The sequence below is a fragment of the Onychomys torridus genome, chromosome 4 (genome assembly GCF_903995425.1).
Source record: "Onychomys torridus chromosome 4, mOncTor1.1, whole genome shotgun sequence".
Taxonomy (NCBI): Eukaryota; Metazoa; Chordata; class Mammalia; order Rodentia; family Cricetidae; genus Onychomys; species Onychomys torridus.
The window spans coordinates 123,931,832-123,948,247 of record NC_050446.1 but is presented as its reverse complement, the minus strand read 5'-3'; the positions used below and the strand labels follow the sequence as shown (position 1 = coordinate 123,948,247).

Below are 16,416 nucleotides of genomic sequence, written 5' to 3'. Positions count from 1 at the left end.
GCCATTGTGGATCTACCTGCTGTGCTGCACACACACACCCGTCTCCCTCCGTCTCCCTCTGGGCTGGTGAGTAAGTTATGAAAGAGCTTGTTGATCCTAGCTCCACAAATGTTTACTGTAACCCCGTGATGTTACTCAGCAGTAACAGCAGGACCACAGCAAATGCCAGAATGCCAGCCTCTCCTGCTAGCTTTTTTTTTTTTTGAGCCGAGAATCAAACCCAGGGCCTTGGCGCTTGCTAGGCAAGCGCTCTACCACTGAGCTAAATCCCCAACCCTCCTGCTAGCTTTTAGTGGCCTTCTCTTTTCCCCTAAATTACGTGTATAACTATGCCATTTTGTCAAATTCAGTTCAGATCTTTCTAAAAATAAATACCGTAAGTTCTAGGTTTTCCACATTTCCTTCCCCAGTTTCATTTCATGTTCTGCCCTCCTTAATGATGTCCCCCGGCCCTGCCTAGCAGTCTCCTGCATGAACTTCTCTTATTCCTGTGCACGTTTTTGCTACCACTACTGCATTAACCAAAGAACTGTTTCCTTATTGTGCCTGTGCTCCAGTGAGCATTGTGTAGTCATCTCTGTGGGTGTGAGAAGTTCTACAGTGTGTGTGCATGCACTGGAATAGTTGCAGAGAATAGTCTCTTCAGTGTTCTTTGGCATCATTATTTAGTGCTGCCCTCATGATAGCCCATGAGTGAGTGCCAGCAGTGTTCCTCTGCATTCTCACCAGCACGTTCACAGCCAGATTTGAGTGTTTGTCAATCTGCCATAGTTAAACTACGTTTCCTAATCTCTCAGGAAGTTGGGCCACTTTTACATGCAGATTGGCTGGCTACTCAGTAGTTTTCCTTCTGTGATCATCTGTTTATATTCTGTCCTACTTTATGTAATCTTACCACCCTATATCTTCCTAAAGGCAACTCTGAGGTTACAGAGCAAAGGCAGAATATTTTTATAATGTAGGATTAATATGTCAGGTGTACCATGTGACTTGAAGATAATCACTAGAACCTAGAATGCTCTATCATTGGTCCTCTGCTGTATGTGCAGTACCGCGTTAGGTCTTGTAGATAGTTCTGTTCTGTTGTTATTGCTGAGGGTTGCTGTTGGATATTCCCTGCAGCTCCTAATAGAGTGATGTTGAAGTTCTATTAGCTCAGTAAATACTTGTGGAGTGAATGAATGAGTGATGATAGTTCTGGTGTAGCTGACAAAACATATTCATAATAAGTCTGCTAAAATGGAGATGTTTTACCTTGCAGTGGCTCTACAAGGATCTACCAATGGTAGTGTTGATAAAGAAACCAAATCAGTATTCAGCTTTCTGATGTAGCTGCAGAATTAATCAGAGAAGATGTCAAAGTAAATCATGGACATTAAAGTGTACTTTGTGTTTCTAGAAAGAAACCCACATAGCCTTTGGAGGGAAGACGAATATATATTCAGGCTTTAACAAGGAATAAAAGTTTTTTTGGGGGAGGAAAATTAGATTAAGTACAGTCTTCATGACTAGTGATCTGAATCATAAATCACATCTGCCTTACTTGTCAGCCAATCAGATTGCAGATCATAGGGGGAATGTCGGTAACTTTGGTTTTTGGCCTTTTTTATTGAAGACTTTACTTTTAATTTTTGAAGTTGTCATACAATGTGATGGATTTCATTATGGCATTTTGTACACATTTGTCACTGTGCTGTCCTCTCCCACCCTGTGGCTCCTCCCTCTTGCCTATTGCTTTCCTTCCTTCACTGTCCAGTCCCTCTTGCTTTCATGACACAGTGTCCTAGTACTCTCCATTGTGTTCTCCCTGCCCGCTAGACTGCGTGTGAGAGAAAATGGGGTGTCTAAGTCTGACTAATTTTGTGTAACATAATGATCTCCAATTGCATCCATTGTAGCAAAGGATGTAATTTCATTTTTCTTTATGGCTGAATAAAAGCTCCATTGTGCATATGCGTAACATTTTCTTTATGCAGTCTATGTTGATAGACATCTAGATTGCTTCCATTTCCTGGCTATTGAGAACAGAACAGCAGGAAGCATGGGTGTGCAAGTAAGTATCTCTGGTAGGATATCGGGGCCTCTGGGTATAGCTGGGTCATATGGTAGTTCTAGCTTTAGTGTTTCGGGGAGCACTTCCACACTGATCTCCATAATGGCTAAACCAGTTTACATTTTAACCAGCAGTGAATAAGGGTTCTTCCTTTTCCACTTTGTTACCAGCTATGATTGTCATTTGTATGTGACAGCCACTCTGATTGGGGAGGGAGGGGATCTCAAAGCAGTTGGATTTCCATTGCTCCTGGTGATTAAGGACGTTGAACACTTTTTCAGGTATTTTCTTGGCCATTTGTAGTTGTTCTTTTGAGACTGCCTGTTCAGTTGATTAGCGTATTCACTGATTGGATAATTTTTTGGTGTATAGTTTTTGTAGTTCATTATATATTCCATATAATAACCCCCTGTACCATACGTAGTTAGCAAACATGTCCCCCATACTGTAAGCTGTCTCTCACAATGGTGTTTGTTCCCTTGGCTGCACAGAAGCTGCGTAACTTCTTGTTGTCTCAGTCTTAGTTGTTTCCCAGAGGTCTACAAGTTGTGGTTTTATTTTTATTTGATGCTACAAATTGTGTGTGTGTGTGTGTGTGTGTGTGTGTGTGTGTGTGTGTGTGTGTGTAGAGACTGGAAGCCAATGTCAGGTGTCTTTCTACTTTATTTTCCTAGATCGGGTAAGTCATCAAACTTGGAGCTCACCTGGAGCTCACTGACTCAGTTTTGACTGGCTAGCCAGCGTGCTTCAGGAATACATCATTCTCTGCCCCCAGCACTGGATTACAGGTGCACACTGACTTTTTTTGGCTCTGGACCAAACCCAGGGCCTTTCACTTGCTAGGCAAGCACTCTACCGCTGAGCTAAATCCCCACCTCCCCCCCCCCCCTTTTTTTTTTCTTAACATGGGTGCTGGGGATCTGAACTCCGGTCCTCATACTTATGTGGCAGGCACTTTACTGACTGAGCCATTTCTCAGGCTCCACCTCAAGAAATTCTTTCTTTGCTCGTTTCTTCAGTGACTTATAGTCATTCAAGAGTGTACTCTTCAGTCTCCAAATATTTGTGTCCTTTCTATAGTTAATGTTTTTATTGACTTTTAGTTTTAATCCATTATGGTCTAATAGAATATAAGAAATTATCACTATTCTTTTGTGTTTGTTGGAATTGTTTGAGGCCTAGAATGCAGGCCTCCAGGGAATCTCTGTGCTGCTCAGAAGAATGTGAATTCCGTTTCTGTTGGTCCATCCGATTTGCACCTGCAGTGTATGTAGTTTAGTTCTGATGTTTCCTTGTTGCTTTTTGGTTTCAGTGACTTATCTGAAGGTGAGAGTGGCACTGGGGAGAAGGCTGGGCAGGCAGAGGTGCTTGCCACCAAGCCTCATGGCCTGAATTTAATCCCTGGGACCCATAGTGAGGAAGGGGAGAACTGACTCACGCAAGTTGTCCTCTGATCTGCACATGCACATGTCCTGCACATGATAAATAGAAATATGATAAAGATGAGAGTGGAGTATTGATGTTATCCACTGTTGTATCAGGATCAATATAGCCTTTTATACTCATTTGTATTTATTTAGTGAAATTGGGAGCCTCAGTGTTTGGTGCATATATGCCTATAATTGTTATAGATTTATTTTTTATTTTTTATTTTTAAAAGATTGGTTGGTAAGTATTCCAAGCTGGGGCTGGAATGTAGTTGAGGGTGTCATGAATTTCTCTGACCCTCTCTCTGCTTGCTTCCACCTTCTGAGGCTGGGGTGACATGTGTGTGCCAACACTCCTGGTTTATATGGTGTTGGGGATCATACCCAGGGCTTTGGGCATTTTAGGCAAACACTCTGCTAAGATAACTGAACTACATCCCCTGCCCCTAGTTGCTATATATTCTTGATTAATTTATTCCCTTTACTAATGTGTAGTTGCATTACAAATGAAATCTCTTCTGTCCAGTTTTAAGTCTGTCAGTTAGCAAAATAGCTAAATCAGCTTGTCTGCAGCTTCTCACTGACAGATTGACCTCTAGCCGCCTACTCTCAGTTGGCTGGTGTCTTCACAGTGTAATGTGTTTCTTGGACCTAGTTTTTTAATACAGTCAGTCAGTCTGAGTCTCTTTGTTCATAATTTAAGCTGTTCATCTCTAAGGTTGTTATTGAGACATGTTTGTAATTCCTGGGATTTTGTTTGCTTTTCTGATTGGTAATGGATCCGTGTTCTTTTCTTTCTTCCCATTAGTATTAGGAGTTTGGTGGGTTACTGTCTTGGGCATGTGGATTCCTCCCTAGCTTGTCTGTTTACTTATTCTTTTGAAATTCATTCTTCCCTGTGCTTTTGTGATCCAGACTCTGTGATTAGTGTTCTGTTAAGTGTTTTTTTTTTTTTTTCCCAGTGCTGACTTGGTTTTCATGAACTACCTTCGTTTGGGTTCTCTTGAAATGTCCTTTTTCTGTAAGTTTTGAAAGAGGCTTACTGGCTATGGTATCTTCTTTGGTAGCTGTTTACTTCCAGGGGTTGGAATGTATTGCTTCATGCTTTCCTGGCTTTGAGAGTTGCTGATGGGAGATCTGAAGCTATTCTGATGTGTTTTCCTTTGTAGGTAAGTTGGAGTTTTTCTCTTATCACTTTAATGTTTCTTTGTGTTATATTTTGGATAACTTGGTTATGATATGTTAGAGAGGTTTTTCTGTGGTTGTGTCCATTTGGGGTTCTAATGCTTCTTTTGGGTGTCCAGTTTTTCCTCTAGATGTGGAATTTTCACTTCAATTTCATATACAGATTCTCCATGTCTGCAGTCTTTTGATCTTGCCTCCTTTTCAGTCACATGGATTGGGTCATGGTTTGATCTCTTGATCATATTTCAAAGCTTTTGGGTGTTGTGGATGTGACTGCTTTTTTCTTTTCCTTGTTGGGTTTGAATATAGTGTTTCCTTGACCTTGGTTATGCCTCAGATTCTTTCCTGTCTGGTCAAGTCTCCTGATGTTGTCTTCCACCGTGCTGTTTTAATTTGGTTCATTAGAGGTTTTTATTTCAACATTTCTGGTTATTTTCCACCTCAAAATTTCAATTTCTTTACTGAATTTTTCCTTCCATGTTGCTGGCTTTTTTATCCTTATTGTTTATTTTCTCACCCATTTTGCTAACTTTTTCCTGTATGCTACCAACTTTCTTCATCAGGACTTGGATTGAATCCATCTGTTAGCTTGTATCCTCTTTGCTTGTATTATTTTGTTAGTAAACTCAACCTTTTGAAGTCATCAGCACTGTACTTATTTTAGAGCCTTTGAATTTAATAATTGAAGAGTCATAATTTGGAAGGATCATATTGCCTTGCTCTCTCTCTCTCTCTCTCTCTCTCTCTCTCTCTCTCTGTGTGTGTGTGTGTGTGTGTGTGTGTGTGTGTGTATGTTTCTGTGATGCTGATTGCATTTCTCTTGGTTTGGGTCTTTTCTGGTTTTATTTGGGAAGCCTTATTGAGCAGCCTACATTTGAGGGCTCAATCTGAGTGCCACTCAGTAGGGAGAAAACAGACTGTGACAATAGCAACATCATCAAAACATGCAAGATATGGAAACACACATAAAATGAAGTAGTCTACTACTGTGTCACCAATGACCATAAATCACAGAATGAGGAAAGAGACTGTCATGAGGTTTAAAATTACTTAGGGTAAATTTGAACTGAATGGGATGCAGCAGGCAGCGAAGGGGAAAGTAAGGCTGAGTAAATGAAAAGAAAGAGGGATGAAGAGGAGCCTTTTGAAAGGAAAAAGAGTGAGAAATTAGAAAAGGGTCTGAAACAGTGCCTCAGGGCTTAAGAGCACTGGCTGCTCTTGCAGAAGACCTAGGTTTGGTTCCCAGCACCCACGTGGTGGCTCCCAGCCATCTGTAACTCTAGTTCCAGGGGATCCAGTGCCTCCTTGGGCACATAGTGCACATACAGGCATACATACACCCATACATTTGAGCATTAAAAAGATGGGAGGGGGTGAGGATTAAAAATGATAAAAATAGAAAAGTTTCTCAATAATGAGAAAGTTGGAAAATCAAATTGTAAATGTAGGAAATGAAATAGAGAATAATACACATGTGTATTTTTGTTTGCTTGTTCTAAAGAAAAACTGCAAAGCCCAATGTGGTGATTTGAATGAGAACAACCCTCATAGGCTCATATGTTTGAATATTTTGTTCCCAGTTGGTGGAACTGTTTGGGAAGGATTCAGAGATGTGACCTGCAGAAGGAGATGTGTCACTAGGAACAGGCTTTAGGTTTCATGCCATTCCCCATCTCTCTGTCTGTCTCTTGAGGTGTAAACTCTCAGCTGTTTCTGCTGACATGACTTTGGACTCTCACTCTCTGGAACCATAAGCCTAATTAAACCACCTTCTTTTATAAGTCATGGTGACTTATAGCAATAAAAAAGTAACTAAGACACCTTACAGATAAAATTATAGTGCTACTATATGTATAGGAGGAATGGAGGGAGGGAGGGAGGTTTGGAGAGTAAAATCTGAGTATGGGGAAAGGAATAGAAAAAAAATAATGCTCAATAGTCAAAGATTAGAAACAAAGATAAAAGTGTGAAGGGGAATAAGAAGCATTTTAAAATATGATAAAAAAAAACTGTTTAAAGAGTAACAGGAAAGGGTAGGGAGCATGGGGGTGAGAGGGTAGGGAGCATGGGGGTGAGGAAAGAAGGTCTTTCTAGACCTTTAGTGCACAGATTCTCTGGTAATGCATGTGGGGAAGTCTGTTGGACTTTGGGCACTTGTCTTCCTGGTGACTTATGCTGGTGTTGATCCAGTACCGGACAAGTGTCTGTCCTCTAGAACTGTCTTCACTTAAGTTGCTTCCCTTCTCAGGGCACCAGGGGCTCCTGCTGACCGTACTTTAGCTAATGTGCGTGCGTGCGTGCGTGCGTGCGTGCATGCATGCGTCTCCCAAGGCAGCAACCCTGGCCCTGAGATCTGCACAAGCAGAGGCAATCTTCATGCTTTCAAGACCTCCAAAATATTAGTCACTTTGCTGCAAGGATGCAGCTATGTGTGGCCTGCCAGGGCTTCAGTCTTCAGGATCTGTCCAGGGCCCTGACAGCAGCTTGGTGGCTCCACCTGCTGAGGTGAGGATCCTTCTGGCAACCGTGGGTGGGTTAGTCTTCCCTGTGCACTTCACTGCCCAAGCCAGGTGTCCTGTAGCCTGCACTTTTGGCTTGTCAGCATCCTCCTCCCCTCCATAAGCTCGAAGGCTGTCTCTCATGGAGGACTGTGGCAAATTAACTTCAGGCTCTCACACTTCTGGGTTGTTCCTTTGTTCTCAGGCTTCCAGGTTAGTATAGTTTCAAAAATAGGTTCTCTTTTAAGATGGTGCCAGGTCCCTGCCCATGAAGTCAGTCAGTCACACAGGGAGACAAAATGGAATTCCTCTTCACTGTCTGCTAGGGGAACACTGTATCACTAATCCAGAAATTGGTTTTGAGGCTGTGAGTTCTGTGTGCTTTTCCCAGAGGTAGTGGGTTTGCCAGGGTCTCCTCAGCAGAGCCACCTGCCTGATCATTAAAGTCTTCTGCTGCCCTCCCCCACCAGAAGCTTTAGTCTGCTCTGTAGTGTGTCACCTGTCCCTTTCTCCATGCTTTGCAGGTATCCTGCAGCTCCCTTTGCGAATTTCTAACGTGTCCTCTTTTCCTCTGCTTGGCGGAGATTCTATTTTTCCTTCTGCTGACCCTTCTCTTTCATCAGGTCACAGGAAGGGGACTTCTAGTCCACCATCTTACCCTGAGTTTTGATGTTTCAGTATTTCCCCTGCATTGTGGACATTGGTAAAAACCAGATTACCCAGTAGTTACTGTTTTCTCTGTGCTTTTAGTTACTTATTTTTGATCGAGAATAGCAGGAGGTTCTATTTTATATTTTGGGGTGACCTTCCTGTAGGGGTTGGAGTACCTGTTTCTTCCAGAAGTACAGGTAGATGTCCACATTGGTGGTATAGTGGTTAGCATCCGTCAAAAAATACAGGTTAGTAGATCGCCACTATTCATTGACAGTTTTCAAGTTTTAACTCTTGTGAATTTACAAAGACAAATTATATATGCACTTAGCTATTTCCTGAAAGTATGGCCTGCTGGCTCTTCTCGCTGGTTTGGCCCTTGGTTTACAAAGGACTCTTTGGAAAGTGGTCTGTTTAGTCATCCCCACAGTCCTTTGGTGGGTGGGATTGTCTGCCTCTGATTGCTTTGATCTCTCATTATGAATTTTGGCTGATGGTAGTTGCAGTGGAAGAGACTATGAGCCTTTTCAGTTGTGCCTTAAGCAAATTTGCAAGGGAGCCCTGATGTTAACTTTGGCAGGTTTCATGCCTGCAAATATTGATTGAGCCAGAAGTCCTCACTGTAAAATGTCACCAGTGAATGTACAGCCAGTGCAGGCGGGTGTGTGTGTGTGTGTGTGTGTGTGTGTGTGTGTGTGTGTGTGTGTGGACTCATTACTGCAGCTCGCCTGCAGCTTCTGGGTCAGGCCACTCACTACCATCTGGTAAGAACGAATGTTTGAAAACTACCTTTTATTCTGACAAAAGGTAATCAGGAGAGGTTAACAGCCGATGATTTCTGAACAGTTCAGATTGGTTAGACCAATCCGTCCCCAAGCTTGGGCTGTGACATCCAAATGTCTAATTATCTCACAGGGTATTAGAACATTTTAAAATGATGAAATCCCAAAGTCATGGTAGGAGGAATTTAATTATGTGTACGCTCCCCTTTCTCCTCCTGCTACACCCGCTTTCCTATTGGAAGCATTTATTCTGAGGAAGAAAAGGCAGCAGGAAAGGACGAAGCAAGCAAATAGGATTCTGTCTTCAACTAATGCTTATTTTTAAAGCTCCATTTGTGAGAGTCAGGCTAGACTTGTCCTTCAAGGGCAAGGACTAGAGATCAGAGGAGGAGACTGTAAGTCGGAAGGGTTTTCCTCAGTGTGGTAAACTCTGAAGGAAAGATCCAAAGATGGGGAGAGTTGGTTAGGTAGGATGGTATGTGGTAGGCAGGGGTGTTAGGAAAGTCCTAGCCCGTGTCTGCCCAGAGGCATTTTTAAAGAGGATTCAGACTGCGAATAGGTTCCTGTTGGGTGACGTGGAGGTGCCTAAAGACCGACTCTAGTGCCTTGGAAGAACCATGGCAAGGTGTGGACAGGCGTTTCCAATAGAGGAGCTACCAGGTCGGCTCTACATCAACAGTTCTCAAAACAGAGCAAAGGAAAATACCACCAGAGAGAGAGTCATTTGCGTGTTCTCATGTGTCCTTCCTCTGTCATTGACTGCCGAAAAGTGCAGCTGGGGGAAGGTTACCTGTCAAATATTTTGGTATTCAAAGGCAATCCATTTTTTGGGGGGGGGGGGGCTATTTTTCCCTCTAGTGATAGTGGGGATTGAACTCTACCACTGAGCTACACCTTCCACCCAGTAATCCACATTTTAAAGCCTCCTAGTGTTCAGAACCTCCATCTACCTCAGCCTTACTGATTCTGAATCAGGTGTCACAAAGATAAGGAACTCTGTGTGTCTTCTGTGGGCTACACCATGCCCTGTGCTGTAGAAACATCACCTTTATGAATTACATAAACATCAGAAATGTCTGTGAGAGGAGTTAGGAATCTCTGTTTATAGTTAAGTTACCATCCAGGACTGTTATATAGAGGGAGCAGGGTTTGGGTTTAGGAAAACCTGCCTCCAGACCCATTCATTCTTCCTTTAGGATAGCACTATTAAACAGGGCTGGGATCACTGGCTCTGGCCATCACTTACTGGAAGCCTTTTGTTGATGGCTGCTAGCTACAACTCTCCTATCACATGGGGACCAGTCCATGTTCTAGATTCTAATAGCAGCTTTGCCTCCCGTCCAGTGACATTGTCAACATTCTCTTGTCTTATTTCCTATTAGTCTTGGGTGAGAGTGGAAAAGGTGCCCACTGTGTTGGGAATTAGCCTTGCACTCCTGTTCACCATAGACAAATTGCTTAAACGCACTGAGCTGGAATTCCTAGTTAGACATTTTTGTCTTTACTTCTTCTGAGTTCTTCCTGTTGTTTAGTACTGCAGAACTTTAATGCTTGAGAAGTTTAAGAACTTCTGAGTTCTTCCTATCGTTTAAGACTTGAGCAGTGGTGTGCACACCTCACTGGGTAGATCCTTCTCTGAGGTTATCTTTAAGACTTGAGCAGTGGTGTGCACACCTCACTGGGTAGATCCTTCTCTGGGGTTATCTTTAAGACTTGAGCAATAGTGTGCACACCTCACTGGGTAGATCCTTCTCTGAGGTTATCTGAGCTCCTTGTTGCTAGGTGAAGAATTCCTGATCTATATCAAGGTCACAGAGGGCTTCTATTTGATGTTTTCTAGTTCCCTTACGGAATTAGGTGTGCTTTACCCCCTCTGTCATCGTCAAAGTGTCTTTCATGAATTATCTCCTTAGCTAGGTAACTTGGAATGCTACACTATCTTTAGATACATGCACATACATTTCCACTGTTGTATCCCAGTGCACATGTGCTGTGCATTAATAATTGCACTGTTATGTTTTCATAATTTATCATAATGATACTATTATTGCTTACTATAGAAATTCTTCCCCCACCCCCCACCCCTAAGTCTAATTGAGGTCGAGACAGACTATAAATGTGATAATACAGATTGCATGCTCAGAGGAAATGGAGTGGGTTTCATAGTGGAGTTTTAATTTAGGCTTCGTTCTGGTGATGTAGCCTCTTCCTATGGTACATTACTTTGAGTCCAATATAACTGCATGTTCCCACAGCCCCTCATTATAGCTGCAGCTTCTCACTGCTTTTTAATTAAAAAAAAAATAGAGAGGGGGAAATGAAACCTAAAGCTTAGGTTGGGTATTGTCTGGGTACACAGGGAGTATTGCAGGCAGTTTGCTTACTTAATTTTTTAACTCCTTCAAAGCTTTTGTGATGATGTCTTGATTTCCATTTTTGAGGGTTGGAGTGAGAGAGGATGGAGAAGTACCACTTGTGTGCTTACACATACAGCGAGGTTATTGAAAGGTTAGGCATATGAGGCCTCCAGTAAGCTTTGAGAGAGCTGAGTCCTTTCTAGGTCCTCGGAAGACCATATTGCCCATGTGGTGGGATGGTGGCAAGTGCTCAGAGAGCCTTTTATGTTATTGTGGGAGTGAGGCAGGGATCTCCATAGAAGGCTGGAGATGTACTTCAAGGCTGATATTCTGGAGCATTAGAAGTCAAGAGTTAATCATTGTATCTAGGTCTGTGGGCAGCAGAAGCAGAGAAATGACTTTATTAAGATTGGTTGCTTTTGACATTCCTTCATCTTGAGGGATGCAACATGCCTTTCAGGGACCAGAGCAGATTAATCTCCAGAGGTGACTGGTAAGAATGGCTAAGCCTCTTGAGATTGGCTGTGTGACATGAGAAGGGTGTTCATGGCCTGAGCTCTGACCTCTGGCAGGATACTCTCCTTTTGGATCAACAGTCCCTGACTCCCTGCAGTGAAATCAACCTGGCAGCCCTGAGCTTCTTCCCAGGCACAGCTGTGTTTGTGGGTAATCAGTTGCTCTCCCAGGGGTGCAGGCTGGATAAATGGAATCAAGAAGTCTACTTCTAGGTGAGAATATGGAGTCTGCTTCATGATTGTTGTAGGTTTCCAGAGCTTTCTAAGAGCCCCTGCTGCATTCATTGTTGCTGGAAATTGGTTCCGGTTAGGCTTCATCAGGGAGCAGTGTGATGGCAGCTCACACATGAAATTGGGCTGGTCTGTATTGAGCTGAGTGTAAGTGTGAACCACATGCCAAGAGCTTAGTATTTTTAAAGAAAGGGTAAACCAGCATTAAAAAAATATTGACTACATATTAAATTGCTATTTTAGGTATATTATACTAAATAAAATATCTACTAAAATTAATTTTACCTGTTTCTTTTTACTTAAAAACTGTGGCTATTAAAAACTATTCATGCCAGTGGCTTGCACTGTATTTGATTGTACCCCATCCTGGACTGTGGGATGCTAGCAAGGCAGTGTCTTTCTTGGGTGCGCTCATCTGCCCTGTTCTAGCACAGAGCCACAGACACAGTTAGCACTTAGGAAATAGTTGGTAAGGGGCCAACCCCAGCTCATAATTTAGAGCACTGAAGTCTTAGGGATGAGTGGAACCTCTGTTGAGAATGCTGGCTTTTGAAAAAGAGACAACCCAGGAGTAGGGAGCAAAATTCTTGCCTCGGAGGAAAAATGCTGAAATCAAGCAGCTCAGGATGGCTGTTGCATAGCTTACCTACCCTCAGGAGAGGGAGGTGGCCATGGCTCTGGTGGGACCAGACTCGGCTCTGCTGGGCCAGGCCCAAGAGGAACTGATGCTGTACGTGTGATGTTGAGATAGAGCAGTTAGAAAGGTTCTGGAAGCTTATTTGTTCTGGCCATGCCTCTCCTTATGACCCAGTTTAGGCAGCACCCAGCTGGAAGCCTGAGGCTGCTGGAAGCCTGAGGCTGCTACTGGGCCACCTGATTACATACAGTGTTTCATGCCTTAGAAGTCTCTTTACCAAGTTTTTGTTGTTGTTGTTGTTAATGACTTAACAAATACCACTTTAGTTTAAGCAAGGTCTTCCGTGACTTATACCTGTGGGTACATTGAAGTCCCTCAGAACTGTGTCACTGAGAGTTGCATAATCGAGGTGGATGGGCACTCTCCAGTGTGCCACTTCTGAAGGGATCAGCTTGTCTCTACAAGTGTTTATTGAGAGCTAGCTGGCACCCTAGGCATCCTGTTCCCTGCTAATGCAGCAGAACTGTTAACAACTTCTGGTCCCCAGAGATGTGATGGATTAAAGTGCTGATGAAGTCCTCCCCTGACCTTTAAAGAAGTAGGTCCTAAAGGGACAAGACCACTGTTGTTTCTAGTCTGTTGCTCTTGATTGTGGCAACACTTAGCTTCTTCCTGTGAATTGTGGCCCCACCACCCTTTCTCTTCATCCCGAAATCCCCTCTTGGTGGAGAACTCTGGAGCTCATTCTTTGACTGGGCTGCGGCAGGCTTGCGCTAATCACAATCGCAGCAGGGCTTGTTTTATGAGCCTGAGATTCCTGTTCCCAGGAGGCTGAAGTTCCTCACCTGCTGGGGAGCTACAGAGTTTTTGAAGCCTGATTCCTTGAGGATGAAGCTACCTCCCTTTCCCTTCCAACATGAAAGCATCTTGAGGTCTCTAGCTACTGGCCTGTGGGGACTCCCTCCCCCCTTTAAGGGTAAGAACAATAATAACAATACTAAGTTTTTATACTTAAGGAAGTTGGGTGTGTCCCAGGGAAACTCAGAAAAGTGAAGAATAGCAGGTGGTAATCTGCAAACGGAACTGTCTAATTTTTTGGAGCACCATCATCTGCTCAGACTCACTGAAGCACCTAGTGTATAGAACCACATGGACAGAGAATGACTTTGCACCCCTGGTATGGTGCAATTCAGTGGCAAGATGTGTGATGTGCGTGATGAAAGTTTGTCTGTTGTTACCAGACACCTTAGCAGGGTGTCTGTGAGCACAGCATTTTCTTGTTTGGTAGTAACAACCCACATTGCACTATTATGCTGTCAGTAGGAAAAATTCACCAAGGAGCCGATCTCAGTGTCTGGTTGGAGAAGACAGAACCAAGAGGATTGCCTCAGTGGTAATTTTCTTTGTTTGGCACGGTTGTCCTTTAGAGTGTTTCCTCTTCTAAAGCAGCTTTTTAGAGTGCACAGGGAAAAGGGTTTGAACCCTCATTTGCATTTTAGGGAGCTAAGGTTTAGGGAGGCGGACCATATGCCCAAAGTTGCAGCATGCTGAGCTCGGTGGTGAGGTGGGGCCATTTGGTGTCTGCCATATTGTTTCTCTTCAGTTTGGAAGCTCCTTTTAGTAGTGCCCTGCATTATTCTAATTTAGTAGGACACAACAGTGAGAGGCTTCTGTGCCCTGTATTAGCAAAGGAGCAGTGAAGCCCTAGGAGTCCGTTAGGAATCAGGAAGCACCAGTTCTGTGGGGTTAAAGGCTTTATCATCTTTTATAGTACTGTACTTCTGGTAGAAAAAAAATAAAAATAAAATTTTTATTGTTGAAAACTTTTGGGGCTGGAGAGAGAGGAGGCTTAGCTGTTACAAGCATATATACTGCTCTTGGAGAAGACCAAGTTCAGTCCCTAGCACCCACTCAGGCAGCTCACAACCTCCTTCACCTCTAGTTTCTAGGGCTTCTACTCTGTCTTCCAACCTGTGGGCACTTGCACTCATGGGCACAAACATACATTCAAACAGATAGTTAAAAGCTAATGAACTATTAAAATGTACTTGTATCCAGAGGATTTGTGTGAGTGTGCATAGAGGAGTCCTGTTCTGTCACTCTTCCTGTTTCTCTGAGTCAAGGTCTCTCACTGGTCCTGGACTTAGGCTGGCAGTTAGCCTCTTGTCTGCTGGGTTACAGATGCCTATGCAGCAATGCCCAGCTGTTTCTCATGTGTGCTGGGATCTGAACTCAGATCTCCATGTGTGTGCAGTGAGTGAGTCATCTCTTCGGCCCTAAATTTTCTTTTTAATTGACAGCTCTGTTTATCGAGCACAATGTATTTTGGTATATTGAAGGGAGCAGGCAAAAGCACCTGCCATTTTGACGTCAGACTTCACTCCGTAGGGTGAAATAAAGTTCAAGTTCTCAAGTCCTAGGGGAGCTGAGAACTCTCCAATGGCTGGCCAACCTCCTCCCTAAACCATAGAAATAGTCATTGTGCGTCTTCAGTTCTTTAGAAATATTATGGCTGTTCCCAACAACAGAAGGAACAAATTAATCTGATTGGTTGGACTGAAAGGCTTGCATTGTATATTGGTCGACAATGATGGGACATTCAGGGAAGCCCCTAATCTCTAAATCCTGATTGGTGAAAATTGTAATTTGGCAACAAATTTTTGTGAATTTTGTGTTTATAAACCCTACTTCTACCCCTGCTTGGGGCTGTCAGGAGAAACAAGGCTCCTGAGTCCTCGTCCTGCAGCCCTGATCCATCAGTGCTTATGTGGTGAATTATTAAAATCTTTGGAACCCATAAGTTTTGTCTCTCTCCTTCCTTATGGCATAATGGGCTAAGTGCAGCTATATGTTTGCAATATAGAATGCACAGATCTATCTATCACTGTGTACTTTTTGTGGAGAAAATTTAAAGTATTTGAAGAATGCAGGATGTTAGTATGTGTTGCTGTGCCATTCTGCTTGCTGAATGACTAAAGTTAATTCTTCCAGCCATTCCTAACAATTCTTGTAGTCACTACTTCTGAGTTCTTTTCTATAAATGAGATCATGTGGCATTTGTCACAACAGAGATGTCTTCTGGTTGACCAGTTGTGGTACATGCCCACGGTCATATTGCTAGAGATAGCCTTTCTTCCCCTGGCTGAGTGGTGCTCTGGAGAGCACACCGCACACTGTTTCTCCCATCTGCTGGTGGGCACCTTGCTCCTGTCCCGTTGTGAGCAGTGCTACGCTGAGCATCTTGGTGCAGAACCTCTCTACAGTGCTGTCTTCTCCTCCTTTGGAGACTGCGGGGCCATGTGGCGGTCGGTCTGTTCTCACTTCCCTGGGGAGCCTCCACACTCTTCCATAATGGTCATGTTAACTCACATGCCCACCAGCAGGGCACCTCCTTAGCTGTCCTAACAGACTATACCCAATGGTTTCATTTGTGTTTCCTGATTAATAACATTGGGACTTTCCCTGCTTCTTTATCTCTTAGCCATTTCTGTATGTTCTCTTGAGTGGCCAACCCTTACCTGGCCTCTGGCCATCTGGTCTCCCGCGTAGTCGAATCTGAAGTACAGTAGACTTGGAAGTTATTGATGTATCCTTCTCTTTCTGAACTTGATAGAAGATGTGTGCTGAGGGGTTGGGGTTGAGGATTGTATCTTGCAAGGCAAGTGAGCCTGACTCAGTATCCCCATGTCAGGGTGGCCTGTCCCCTTGTGGTTTCTATATACACTGGGAATCCTGTGAAGTGGTACAACCTCATTTTTTAAAAAAAGCCCATTGGTCATGTGTATTTGTAAAACCATTAAGGATCTGAAACTTCATAGAGCTAGCCTCACTGTTCTATGGAAAAGGTAAGCCATGGTACTTTGCTATCAGGATCCTTGGATGCTTTTAGAATGCTTGTTGTCTATTTCCTGCTCTATCCACACCCACACCCACACCCCCACACTTCTGAGACAGGGTTTCTCTGTGTAGCCTAGGCTGACCTGGAACTCACCCTGTAGCCCAGGCTGGCCTCGAACTCAGAGCTCCACCTGCCTCTGCCTCCCGAGTGCTGGGATTGAAGGTGTGCGCCACCACCGCCCG

General features: G+C 43.6%; 1 protein-coding gene across 1 annotated transcript in view; it reads left to right on the top strand.

Annotated features, from left to right (window-relative positions):
• The window catches only part of Ctnnbl1 (catenin beta like 1), a 174,015-nt gene that overhangs the window by 23,605 nt on the left and 133,994 nt on the right, over positions 1-16,416 (top strand). The window lies entirely within an intron of this gene.